The sequence below is a fragment of the Tupaia chinensis genome, unplaced genomic scaffold, assembly GCF_000334495.1.
Source record: "Tupaia chinensis unplaced genomic scaffold, TupChi_1.0 Scaffold000240_1, whole genome shotgun sequence".
In the NCBI taxonomy this organism is placed as follows: domain Eukaryota; kingdom Metazoa; phylum Chordata; class Mammalia; order Scandentia; family Tupaiidae; genus Tupaia; species Tupaia belangeri.
The window spans coordinates 774764-787978 of NW_006159718.1; the positions used below are offsets into that span (position 1 = coordinate 774764).

The 13215-nt window shown below is 41.0% G+C and overlaps 1 protein-coding gene across 10 annotated transcripts in view; it reads left to right on the forward strand.

The window, feature by feature from the left end:
• Window positions 1-13215, forward strand: part of CCSER2 (coiled-coil serine rich protein 2) — a 143057-nt gene that overhangs the window by 45097 nt on the left and 84745 nt on the right. The window contains exon 1 of one of the 10 annotated variants that reach the window (XM_006148715.3): window positions 7463-7547. The exons of the other annotated variants lie outside the window; for them this stretch is intronic. The gene's annotated coding sequence lies outside the window, so the exon portion shown is untranslated. Of the gene's footprint in view, window positions 1-7462; window positions 7548-13215 lie in introns of those variants that run through there. 10 annotated transcript variants of the gene reach the window in all.

The following is a 13215-nucleotide window of genomic DNA, read 5'->3' on the forward strand; positions in this document are numbered from 1 at the left end:
GCCCCGCGCGGCTTCCGCCGGGCGCCCCGCGCGGCTTCCGCCGGGCTCCCCCCTGAATTTCCTTTTTGATCTATCTTTTTTTAGGCTTTTTGTCTTAAGAATTCTGTTTGCTATTAATATTCTTTTCTAGTTTTATTTATATATATTTCCTTTCTTTTACATGATAACCTTTCGCTATATAGCAAATTTATAATTTAAAAAAATTCAATTTGGAGCTAGTCTTCTAGTCTAGTGGTTAAGGGAGCTGGATCCCACGTGGCTGACTGGAGCTCAAATCCCAGCCCACAGTGGATACATGTTTGTGCATTTCCTAAATCCCTGAAGAGTGGAGATAGGGAGGAAAAGGGATTGCAGCCTGGCTACATCCCATCAGGGAGTGCTTTCTTCCTCCTCTGTGTCTGTCCGTAGTGAGTGCACATACCCTCTGGCTATTTAAAAAAATTGAGTTCTTTTTCTTTTAACCAGTGAATTTTAGTCTATTTACGTTTGCATTTGTTGTAGTACTTGGGCTTTAGTTTGCCATCTTATTTTTATTTAAATCATTTTGTTTTTTTTTCTGTTTTTTTTTTATATTAAAGTAATTTAATATCAGAAGAACTTGAGCATGTCCCCACTTCTGTTGTTACAACACTGCTCCTTCCTGACCAAGTCAAGAGAGGGTGCTGTCACTAGGACTGATATGAGCTGGGTTACTCTAGCACAGTGGGTTTGCCCTCCACACCTGCAGATTACACAGCAAGACTGTGTTGAATGAAGCAGTGTAACCTGGTGTGCTTGGGAGCTTGTCTAGAACCTCGCAGATAGCTGTTGACTCACTGCTTTGCATACATAACACTGGTCTAGAACCGTAGCTGTTAGGGAATTGTAACAAACACACATACATGTTTGTCAGTCATCCAGACTAAGATGGAGGATATTTCTGTCACCCTTCTCTTCCTTCCAGTATTTCTCTTGCCTTGCTGAGGACTAACCACTATTTTTTTCTGTTACTGTAGGTTAGCTTTGCCTGTTTCTTTTTCTTTTCTTTCCTTTTTTTTTTTTTGAGAGGTTTTTGCTATAGGGCGCGTGTGTTCACCAGAAAGACAGACAGAAAGCAAGAAATCAACCCCCCCAAGGGGAGATGGCCACACCGCAATCCATTCTCCTCTCAGGGTCTTGGACATACATGCACATATGCCCGGCATAGGTTTAAGCCATCAGGTCCAGGACTCAAACCGCAGTCAACTACATGGGAGTCCAGCGACACAGCCATTATGCCAACTGCTGGTCCCACTTTGCCTGTTCTTAAACGCTACATAAGTGGAATCATAAACATATACTATTTTACGTATCACTTCTTTTAATTAGTACTACATATTTGCCACTTGTACTTGGTTTATTCTTTTTGTATCATACTCCTTTGTGTGACTATACAACTTTATCCTGTCATTGATGGACATTTAGATTATTTTTAGTTTTTGGCAGTTAGTGAATCACACCATTGTGAAGATTTTGCTTGATGTTTTTTGGGTGAACATTTACTCATTTCTCTGGATTACCTGGATCATGGGATGTATATGTGTGTGTGTGTTTTCTAAAATGATTATACCCGTTTACATTCCCACTGGCAGTAAATAAACATCCCAAAAGTTCCACTTTGTTGCCTGTCCTTGGTGGTGTTTTCACATTTTTGCTTTTGTGGTGGGAATATAGAAGGTTTTGTTGTTGCTTTTATGTCATAGAGAGGAAAACCACTCTCCCGGGGGAGCTGCCAGTGCCATGATCCTCTTCTGTAGTTCTCTACTCTGTCAGGATCCTGAGTGTTTCTGGTGTTTCTCACGTCTGCAAGGCCAGGACTCGAACCCTGGTCAGCTGTGTGGGATCCAGCTTCTTCGGCACAGTGCCTAACTGCTGGTCTACAGTGGTCCTGTGCTGACATTCAGTCCTTTGCTTTGTGGTAACTACCTAGTGAGTGCCTTTCCATGTGTTTATGGACTGTTAGTATATCATCTTTGGTGAAGTACCTTTTGTGGGGTTATTTGTATTTTTTCTTACTGATTTGTAAGTTTTCTTTTTATATTTTGGATATAATTTCTTATATATATGTAGATGCAAGTATATAAAGTATATATATTTTATATTTATATAATCACCATTCTGGATGACTATTGAAATCTTTTATTAGTATCTTTTGATACTACAGCTTACCAATTTTAATATTGTCCAATTTAAGGTTTTTTCCTTTTTTATTGTCAACCGCTTTGAATTTTTTGGATACTCTTTTCCTACTCTTTGAAAGATACGTTCCCCTGTTTTCTTTGAAAAGCTTTATGTTTTAGTCTTGTCTATAGTCTATGGGAATTATGTTTGTTTGTGACTTGAGGTAGAGGTCAAGATTAAATTGTTTTTAAGCCATTTTTCCCCCTCTCTACTGTCGTTACTTTTCTCCCCTTATCTTTGTCATCAGTCAGTGACTACGTAAATATTTCTTGACTCTTACGTAGTTCCTTGGTCTGTTTGTCTAGCCTTGTATCACTAGTACACTGTGTTTTTGTTTTTATGTTTTGGGCTTAGGGCATGTGCACTCGCTGGAGACAGAGCCAGAAAGAGAGAATGTTAGAAATCACCCCTCAGGAGGGATGGCCATGCCACAATCCCTTCTTCACCAAGGATTTTTGGCATGCGTGCACACATGCCAGGAATGATTTTTAAGTGTATCAGTTTCCATAAAGCACCCATAAAGATTTTGAAATGAGATTACATTATTTATAGATCAGTTGAGAGAGAATTGATGTATTTATGATAGTCTTTCAGTTTTTATTGCTAGTCTTTTTTTTTAATGCTTTAGGGTGGTAAATACACTCTCCAGAGAAACAGAGACAGAGAGAAAGCTAGAGAAAATGGCAAAGTACCTTCCCCCCAAGGGTTATGGCCACGCCTCTATCCTTTCTCCTCCCATCTCCCTCTAAGGATTTGTGGCACATATGCAAGCATGCTTGGCATATTTCTAAGCTGCTGAGTCTCAGACTCCAACTGTGTAGTCAGCGTGTGCAGTTCAGCCACCTTAACCACCATGCCACTGGCTGGCCGTGTTGCTAATGTTTGTGTTTTTTTTTTTTTTTTTTTTTTGAGAGGTTTTCGCTATAGGGCGCGTGCGCTCGCCAGACAGACAGAGACATAGAGACAGAAAGCGAGAAATCACCCCCCAGGGGGGATGGTCACGCCACAATCCCTTCTCCATTCTCCTCTCGGGATCTTGGGCACGCACGCACACGCGCCCGGCGTAAGATTTAAGCCACCGGGTCCGAGACGCGAACCACGGTTGACTACGTGGGAGTCCAGCAACATAGCCATTACGCTAACTGCTGGTTCCAATGTTGCTAATGTTTTGTGCTTTTCAAAAAACTGTTACACACATGAGATTTATTTTTAGGTGTTGGATTTTGCTGCTATAAATGGTACTACTTTTGAGTTTGTTTTCCAATTTCAAGTATACATAAATAAACTTGATTTTTGTCTGTTAACTTGTTTTCCTTGTAACCTTGGCAACAATTAGTGCTAATAACTTACCTGTGGATTTTCTTTTCTTTCCTTTTTTTTGTTTTCTTTGAAGCTTTTTTGCTATAGGGCATGTGTGCATGCCAGAGAGAGACAGAGACAGAGATGGGGGGGAGGAGAAAAATCACCCCCACACTGCAGTCTCTTTTTCTCTGTTTCTCGGGATTTGCACATGCGCCTAGTGGAATTTCAAGCCGCTTGGGTCTGAGACAAACCACGCAGTGGCCATGTGAGATCTAGTGCCTTAGCCTCCACACCACCTGCTGGCTCAGTCTTTGGAATTTCCACAACGCATTGGATGGTCATAGCATTTGCAGAGCTGTCAGCCTCTCCTCACCTGTCCTCCATTGCGCTAGTTAGGGCCACCAGCGTGATGTTGAATAGAGACAGAAGAGGAGTTCACCGGGAAAGCTTTAATAGTGGAGAGGAGGTTTTATCCCATTATGAAAATTCCCTTTTATTTTGTTTGATGAGTTTTTATTTGGAAGTAATAATTACATTTTACCAAATGCTTTTTACATATCTATTAAGATAGTTAAGTGATTTTTTTTTTTTTTTCTGTTAGTATGGTGGATTGCATTGCTTGATTTTTCAGCTACTAAATTACCTTCCCGTTCCTGGAATGTATTTACTTGGTTGTGATGTGTTATCCTTTTAAATGTTAGATTTGATTTGCTATTATTTTATTTATGTTTTTAAAATTTATTTTCATGAGTAAGATCGTTCTGCTCTTTAATTTTCCTTTTTTCTTGTTTTTGGTCTTTGTGTCATGTTTTGGTACCAAGGTCATGCTGGCTCCATAATGAGTTCCCTATTTTTCTTCTCTTTATGTATATTGATGTTACTTCTTCCATAAATGTTTAAAAGAATTTCTCAGAATTCAGCCTGCTGGACCTGGAGTTTTCTCCATGAGAAGGATTTTAGTGTCAGATTTAATTTTTAAAATACATGTGGGTCCATTAAAATGTATATTCTTATGTTGATTTTTGAGAATCTGTCTATTTCATCTAAACTTGTCATTGATGAAAGTTATTCAGGATTATCTTTTTATCTTTTTTTAATCCATGTCCATTTTTTCATTTCTAATATTGGTAAATGGTACTTCTCTCTCCCTTTTTTTGTTTTTTTTTTTTTTAATTTCAAAGAACCAAATTTGGGCTTTGCTAGTTTTTGTATATTTGCTTGTTTTTGGCTTTACTGATTTTCATTCATATCTTCATTTCCTTCTTTCCATTCTCCTTTAATTTAGTTTATTTTGTTAGTTGCTAGAATTATTGACATGGGAATTAAGACCATTGATTTTCATCCTCTTTTCTCTTTTAATGTATGTGTGGATTTTCATATGGAGAAGACTTTATTATATGTAAAGGATTCGCTTAGTAAGTACCATAGCAATAAATACAACAGTGAGTTTATTTTAATGTGACTTACTTTTAAAATAATGAGGCATGGGGCTAGCAGGTGGCATGGAAGTTAGGGCAGCTAGAATCCCACATGGTTGATCGCAAGTTCAAATCTCAGACCTGGCAGCTTGAAAATCACACCAGACAGATGTGCACATGTGCCCCAAATCCCAAGAGGAGTTTTAAGCTGCCAGGGCCAGGACACGAACTGCAATCTACTATGTGGGAGTCCAGTGATGTGACTATTATGCCATCTGCTGGCCCCTGTTTTAGTTTTTTTTTTATGTTCAAGGTTTTAATCCATCTGGAGTTGGGGTGCAGCACAGTAATTTACCCTTGTTAGTGTTCCTGCACTATGTGCTTGGGGTACTGTGAAGAAAAGAGTCAGTATAGGGGGCTGAGTGTGCCTTTCTTAGACTGCCTGCTCGAAAGGTTGGCCTTTGGCTGCTACACAGTTCCCTGCAGCAATACTAAACTTTTTGTACGAACGACGTGGTTTCCACTGAACACCTGCTTTCTTTCTGGGAATCTGGAATCTTGGTACATGCTAGACAAGCGGGCACCCCCATAACCAACCACTAATTAAAAGACTGGGCATGAGTTTCTGAGGAACACCCTGCAGCTCTCTGATGGAGGAATGAGCACACTGCCTGAGTACCCTGGGAGGGAACTGCTGGACTCACACCTGCTTTCCTTCAGCCGTGTTCCCAGTGCTCTTAGGCCTGCTTCTCTTGCTTCGTGTGCTTGTGCTGGAAGAGACCTTAGCTGTGGTTGTGACTGTGACTGGATGCTGGTTAGAGCCATGAGCCCAGTGAGACACATAGCCTGGGATGGGCTGGGGGACCCTCCCACAGGGACTGATACAAGGTGGGCTTTGTTTGCTGTGTGATGGTTTTGTTTTTCCTCTTTTGTGTTTTCATAACACTTCTAGCAAGCTATGAAAGTTACGGGCCAGTTGCTGTCTTTCTTGTTTTAGACTACTTCAGACTGGTGAAGTCTGGAGGAGTTGAATAGATTGACAGTGATAGGTTCGGAACTATTGATAGCTTATTGATTATATATGATGTGGTATTTTTTATTTTAACTGACTTTTTTCAAGAGAGGTTTTTTGCTATAGGGCATATGTGCTCTCTCCTCCATTCTCTTCTCGGGATTTTGGGCATGCACGCACACATACTCAGTGTGAGTTTTAAGCTGCCGGTCCAGGATGCGAATCGTGGTCAACTACATGGGAACCCAGTGACATAACCATCTGCTATCTGCTTGTACTTCAACTGACATTTTTAAACATTAAACTTTTAACTGATACTTAACTATTTTGAAGATGAAATCAAGCGGTTTTTCCTGCTGAGATATTACCATAACTACACTGCACGTAACAGTTTTGGGCATAGACGTGTTTCCTCTGGAATCTCAGTAAGCAGTATCTGATTCTGCTGCTGTGATGCTGTGAGCAACGAGTTCTTTGATTGAAGAGGAGCTGATGACAATATCAGGGGGACTGACTTTCTAACACTGAGATACTTAGAAAGTGATCATTTTAAATCACCGCATGGAGTTCTTTTACTTTTGGAATAATTGTATTGGAAATCTGAAGAATTATTTGAAATAGATAATTCCTGCGGGTGTCTGGCGTTATTCTTCTGCATTTTATTGCCTTGCTTTATATTCATATTTTGTCAAGCTTTTGTCTTCCATTTATTTACTTTTATTTTTTAATTGCCAAAGGGCACAAGCATTTGCCAGAGAGAGAAGATGGGAGAAAGCACCCTCTAATGGGCTGTAGTGCTGTCACATACTTTCTTCCTTAGTCCTCCATCCTGTTAGGATCTGGGCACTCCTGCACACGTGCCCAGTGTGCTTCTCAAGCAGCTGGTTCTGGGATTCAGTGCCTTTACCACCAGCCCGCTTGCTGACCCTCTGCCAAATCATGTCCACTTGCCAGTTGGACTTGTTACTTTTGTGTTGGTTTTCCCATTCCTTTTAACTTGAAATCTAGACTTCGGCAGGCTTTCTTCTGTGACCTGTTCGCACCTTACTCTGGTATCCTAGTCACTTTCACGATGTTCTGTTTGCCAGAGGGTGCCTGCATGCATGAGAGAGGGGGAAGGGAGGGCTTGTGCATGCATGGGGGGAGGGGAAGCGCTCTTCCTGAGGCTGCTCCTGCTGCCCTCCTCCCAGTTGTCCCAGTTGTCCCTCTCACAAGAGACCAGGCGGGAGCACTGTGGGACAGACTATATCCAGTTACTTTGGGTCTCTAATTCTACTTCATGTTGAATATAGAGTCGATACTTCATTCTCTCTTTATCTAGGATATCCAAGTTTTCTAACCCTAAGGACTCAATAAATACTTCTTAAAATTGGTGCTATAATGACATTTGATAAATCTTGCCATTTAATTGAAAATAAATAAAAGCACTTAAACTAAAGGTCCTGTAAAATACTGCTCAGTATTTGTCTAAACACATTGTGACATGACCTATTTACAAGTAAGTTTCTAAAAGGTCACGTGTCATAATAAGCAGGCTGCAGGCTACTGAAAGCCTGATGCCAGGGAGTTGCCAGTGGGAGCACAGCCTGCAGAACATTGAGCCGGTCTTGACATAGGTGAATGGGACTACAAACTGGCACTGATACCCAGCTATGCTGTGGCACAGAATCACAGAATTTGAAGGAATAGAAGGAATCTACTCCAATTCACTTGTTACAGATAAGGGGATAGAATAAGATGAGAAAATTAACATTTTTTTTTTTAAGAGGGGGTTTTGCTATAGAGCACGTGTAGTCACCGGAGAGACATAGACAAAATGCAAGAAATCACCCCCCAGGGAGAGTGGCTACACTGCGGTCTCTTCTCCATTCTCCCCTCAGGATTTTGGGCACACATACATGCATGCACATGTGCCTGACATGAGTTTTAAGCCACCAGGTCTGGGACTTGAACTTTGGTTGGCTATGTGGGAGTCCAGCAGTGTAACCATTACACCATCTACTGGTCCCAAGAAAACTAAATTTTGACCAGTTGATTATTTTATCAGACTAGCAAACCCTCCGTGTACACGTAGTTATAAGCATATGTTCTTTTTGTTGTGTTAATGTAGCTTTTATGTTTGGAAAATATGTTTAAATTTTATGAAATATAGTAGTTGTGATCCTTAAAACATACTTACTAACGTTTTTATAGATGAAGTACGTTGCAGTATGAAGTTCAGTTCAGTAAGTATCTTCAGCTTCTGCCATACCCCAGGAGTACCAAGTTCTGAGGATGCTGAGATGGATCAGACTGCTTTTATTCTTAATGAATTCTAGTACAGTGACCAGCAGTTAGCATAATGACTGTGTCGCTGGACTCCCATGTAGTTGACCACAGTTCGAGTCTTGGACCTGGTGGCTTAAACTCATGCCAGGCACATGTGTGGGATCTTGCCAAGATCCCAAGAGGAGAATGGAGGAGAAGGGACTGTGGCATGGCCATCTCTCCTGGGGGGTGATTTCTCACTTTCTGTCTCTCTGTCTCTCTCTCTTTCTGGAGAGCACACGTGCCCTATAGCAAAAACCTCTCAAAAAAAATGTCTAGTACAGTCCACAGATTAAAAACAGTGGTCACAATGTGGATTTATAAGTTACGCATGCCATGTCATGATTAGTTTGCATGCTATGTTGGAATAACAGAAGAGGTGTCAGCAGATGGCTTAGCGGTTATGTCACTGGACTGTAGTTCCAGTCCTGGACCTGGTGACTTGAAACTCATGCTGGATGTGTGTGCGTGAGTGCTCAAGATCCCAGGAGGAGAATGAAGGAGAAGAGATTGTGGCGTGGCCATCTTCTCTGTGACCATCTTCCCTGGAGTGTGATCTCTCACTTTCTCTGTCAGAGTCTCTCTCTCTCTCTCTCTCGCTGGTGAGTGTATGCACCCTAAGGCAAAAAAACTTTTTTTTTTTTTTTTTTTAAATAACAGGACCAGCAGTTGCCGTACTGACTATGTCCCTGGACTCCCACGTAGTCGACGGCGGTTCGAGTCCCGGACCCAGTGGCTTAAACTCAACACCGGGCGCGTGTGCGTGCGTGCCCAAGATCCTGAGAGGAGAATGGAGGAGAAGGGATTGCGGCGTGACCATCCCCCCTGCGGGGAGATTTCTCGCTTTCTGTCTCTCTCTGTCTATCTGGCGAGCGCATGTGCCTATAGCAAAAACCTCTCAAAAAAAAAAAAATCTAAAAAAAAAAAAAAAGGAAATAACACAGAAGGGAGGTATCATTCCAGGTTGTATATTTAAGAGGTTTTGAAGAGGAGGAGAATTTTGAATTGAGTTTTGAAGAGAGAGTGGATTTGAAGTTGATAAATTGCTCAGGGAAACAAAGGGGTGACCATTTTAGTGGATACGAGAAGAACGTCAGCATTGCCAAGCTGAAAGTGTGAGGTGGAGAGTAGTTGAGGACGAAGCTGGGGAATAAGGCGGAAAGGATGGAAAATCTAATAGCTCAAAATAAAAAGAAATGATAGTTACAAATCATGATTTTAAAAATAATATAAGACAGATAGCGTATTAAATACTATATTTAAATTTCTGCTTCCTATTTTTACTCACACTTTCCATATACATATCAGAACAAAGCAGAGTATTTTTTTCTTCTTTCTTAAAAATAGAGTTATTGAATTACCTTAACTTCTGGGCCAAAGTCTGGGTTCAGAGAACAGGTTAGTGAACTTTAATTTGTTAATAAAAAGCAGAGAACTGTTAGTGAACGTTAAAGTAATTCGTTAATAGAAAGAGAATTTTGTTTACCACCATGTCCCATTTATCTAGCATAGTACCTGGCATAGAGTAGATAGATGTGTAAGTAGAGCACTTGTAGAGAAAATACTAAATTCTGTGGGTTGGATCAGACAGGTACTATAATCTGGTTATAGTTAATGAAGACACAGAAGCAGAGAAATTAAATGTCTTTCACAAATGGGTGAGTTTTAGGAGTTGCTGAAGTTGCTGCCTGAGCCTGGATGAATAATGAAATGCTTTTCCACTCAGGCTATTCTGTTGTGTCACCTTGGTGTAGAACAAACGCCAGAGCTTGCCGCCTTCAGACTGAATGGCTGTGGCAGTTAGGTACAACTCCCTTAATCTTTTGTCCCTTCCAGGTTTTAGGAACCAAGTGGTTCTTAATGTTTTTCTGGCTAACTGGAGAGTAAAAAGTAAGAACTGCTTTCCTGTGTAATAGACCTTGATTTTCAAAATTTTTAGATCAGGCAATTACTTAATTCTTTTAATTTCACAAATACTCAAACTTAGGAGTTTTGGGGGAGCATTATGCCAATCACTCATCTTCAACAATGATCAAGTCATGATCTGTCTTTTTTCATTTGTGTCCATATTCATAAACTTATATATAATATAAAATGTTTGTATGTAAATGTGTATGTGTAAATTTGTATTTTTAAATGTCTTCCCTAAAAATAACTCTTTTTTTTTTTTTTTTTGAGAGATTTTCACTGTAGGGCGCGTGCGCTCGCCAGACAGAGAGAGACAGAGAGACAGAAAGCGAGAAATCACCCCCCAGGGGGGATGGTCACGCCGCAATCCCTTCTCCTCCATTCTCCTCTCGGGATCTTGGGCACGCACGCACACGCGCCCGGCGTGAGTTTTAAGCCACCGGGTCCGGGACACGAACCGCGGTCGAGTACGTGGGAGTCCAGCGACATAGCCATTACGCTAACTGCTGGTTCCCCCTAAAAATAACTCTTATTAACATATAACTATAATACAATTCCATTTTTGTACCTATAAAAATTTTACAATAATTTCTTAATCAAGAACTCAATGTTTTTTAAGTGAAGTTTTATTTTAAAAAAAGTTTTAGACTTACAGAATTATTGGACCAACAGTACAGAGTTCCACGTGCCTCACACCGTTTCCCCTACTGTTAACGTCATATGTTAATGTGGTACATTTGTCACATCGATGAACACTATTGATAAAGAACGTCCATATCATTCAGGTATTGTCACTCCTTCCCTTTGCCCCAGGATGCCATCTGATATACCATATTACGATGAGTAGTCCTGTCTCCTTAGAATCCCCTTGGTTATGACAGTGCCTCAGAATTCCCTTATCTTTTGATGGCCTTAGCAGTTTTGAGTAGTATTGGTCAGGTTATTTTATTATTAGAATTATTAGTTATTAAAATGTTTCTTAACTGGAATTTGTCTGATGTTTTCCTTTTTTTTCAAAAGGCATATACAGTTACTGGAGAGAAACAGACACTGGCAGGGAGTGGGGTGGGGAATGCCGCTCTTAACCTCTTGCCGGCATGGTCACGCTATAGTCCCTTCTACACAATGCAGGATTTGGGTTTGTTTTTCAAGTTGCAGGTCTAGGGCTCACACTGAGGCCAGGTGTATGGAATCTGACTCCCACAACTACCAGGTCACAGGGCCAGCCATCTTTTTTTTTTTTTTTTTGCTAGAGGGTGCACGTGCTCACCAGAGAGAGGTAGGCAGAGAGAGAGAGAAGGAGAAGGAGAAATCTGCCCCTTGGGGGGATAGCTACAATGCAGTCTCTTTCCTTCATTCCCTTTTTGGGATTTTGGGCACAAATGCACACGTGCAGATGGTTTTTCAAGCTGCCAGTCTTGGCCATGTGGACTCTAGCCACTTTGACCACCATACCACCCACCTGCCCCTCCTTTTTTCTTTTTGCTTATGTTTTTGTCTAAGAGTTCTAGCACTATTTGTTGAAAAGATAACTCTTTTGCACTGAATTGCCAATAGTTCTAGTCAAAATCAGCTTGAGTATGTTTGTGTGGGTCTATGTCTGAGCTTCTGCTTTACTTATGTTGATCTGACTCTATTCTCTCACCAAAACATGCTGTCTTGATTATTGTCTTATTACAATACATAATTCAGCTAGCTTTTGCCCCCAGTTCCTTTGTGGGAGCATTTACATCTTTGGAATTTTCTGGGTAATAGGAGTGTCTTTGTTCATGGTGAGCCCTGGTAAGTTATGCTAAGTAGGTGACTCAGGGTGAGGGTGAGTTATGCCAGAAAGACCAATCATGTGATTGGAGGGCTAGGGCATTGAGCCATGAAATAATAGTCTGACCTCTGTGGGGGAGAGGGTACTGTAGATTAAGATTGGCCACTGGATACTAATTCATTCTTACCTGCATCATGGTCCCCTGTGAAAACTCTTGACACTGAGTCCGGGTTGAGCATCAACTGGTCAACAGTCCTTTGTGCGTGTCATTATACATTGATGTGCCCTGGAGGTGGTTTTTCCAGACTGTCGGGAGAGGACAGGGATGCTTTGTGTTTGGGACCATCTCAGACTTCAGCTCTGTGTTTCCTTTTTCTGCTGCTCATGATTTGTACCTTATTGGCTACGAAAGCTATAATCATAAATACAGTGCATTTCCAAAGTTCCCTGAGTTGTTCTAGTAAGTGATCAACCCTAAGGAAGCAGTGGGACCCTCCTAATTGGTGGTCATTGATCAGAGGTCCAAGTGCTCTAGGAACCCCGGAGCCTGCTGCTGCTGTCTACAGTAAGGTTACTCACCTGGAAGGCTATGCCCTTACCCTGTGGGATCTTGACTGACTCTGATTGTTAGTGCTAGTTGTAGTTGGTGTCAGAAAAAGTGAGATTTGTTAGGTTGACCTTGAGTCACTGAAACATGTAATTTGAGATAAGAAAGGACGAAATAGCAGAGGATGAGGAACTTCTGATTCTTGACTGGCTGTCTAGTCACTTGTATGAAATTTCAGCTGCACTTTGATCCCTTACTAAAGGTTAAAGTTAAGGGATGGACTTCAGGAAGAGTGGTGGACCTAACTCCTGAAGAGGTCCCTCCCTGGGTGTATAAGAGAATTCAGAGTAAGAAACAGTCCCTTAAGTACTGTTACCTGGTAGCTAGAACAAATGGAACATGCCAGGTTGAGCTTAGGTTTCAGTCTGTGAGCTATGAGCGTTAACCCACCCCCAAAGAGAAAGATGATTCTGTGACAGAAGTGCAGGAAGATAAATAGGGGGAGGGCAAGACCAAGAAACCACTAAAATTAGGGGTAAAATACAATACAGAAGAGCTACCTAGTTTGTGAATTTTGTTCATTTGTATTATCAGTATCTTGAAGAACATGTATTAAAATGGATTATGGTAATGACCAATTTAGGGGTAATGTCTTTGGTTTTGAATGCTACACAGTGGGAAAGAATGTTTGGGTTGCTATATAGGATTCAACTGATAGAGAACTCACTGTTAAAAATTCTGGAGGGTTATTTATAATCCA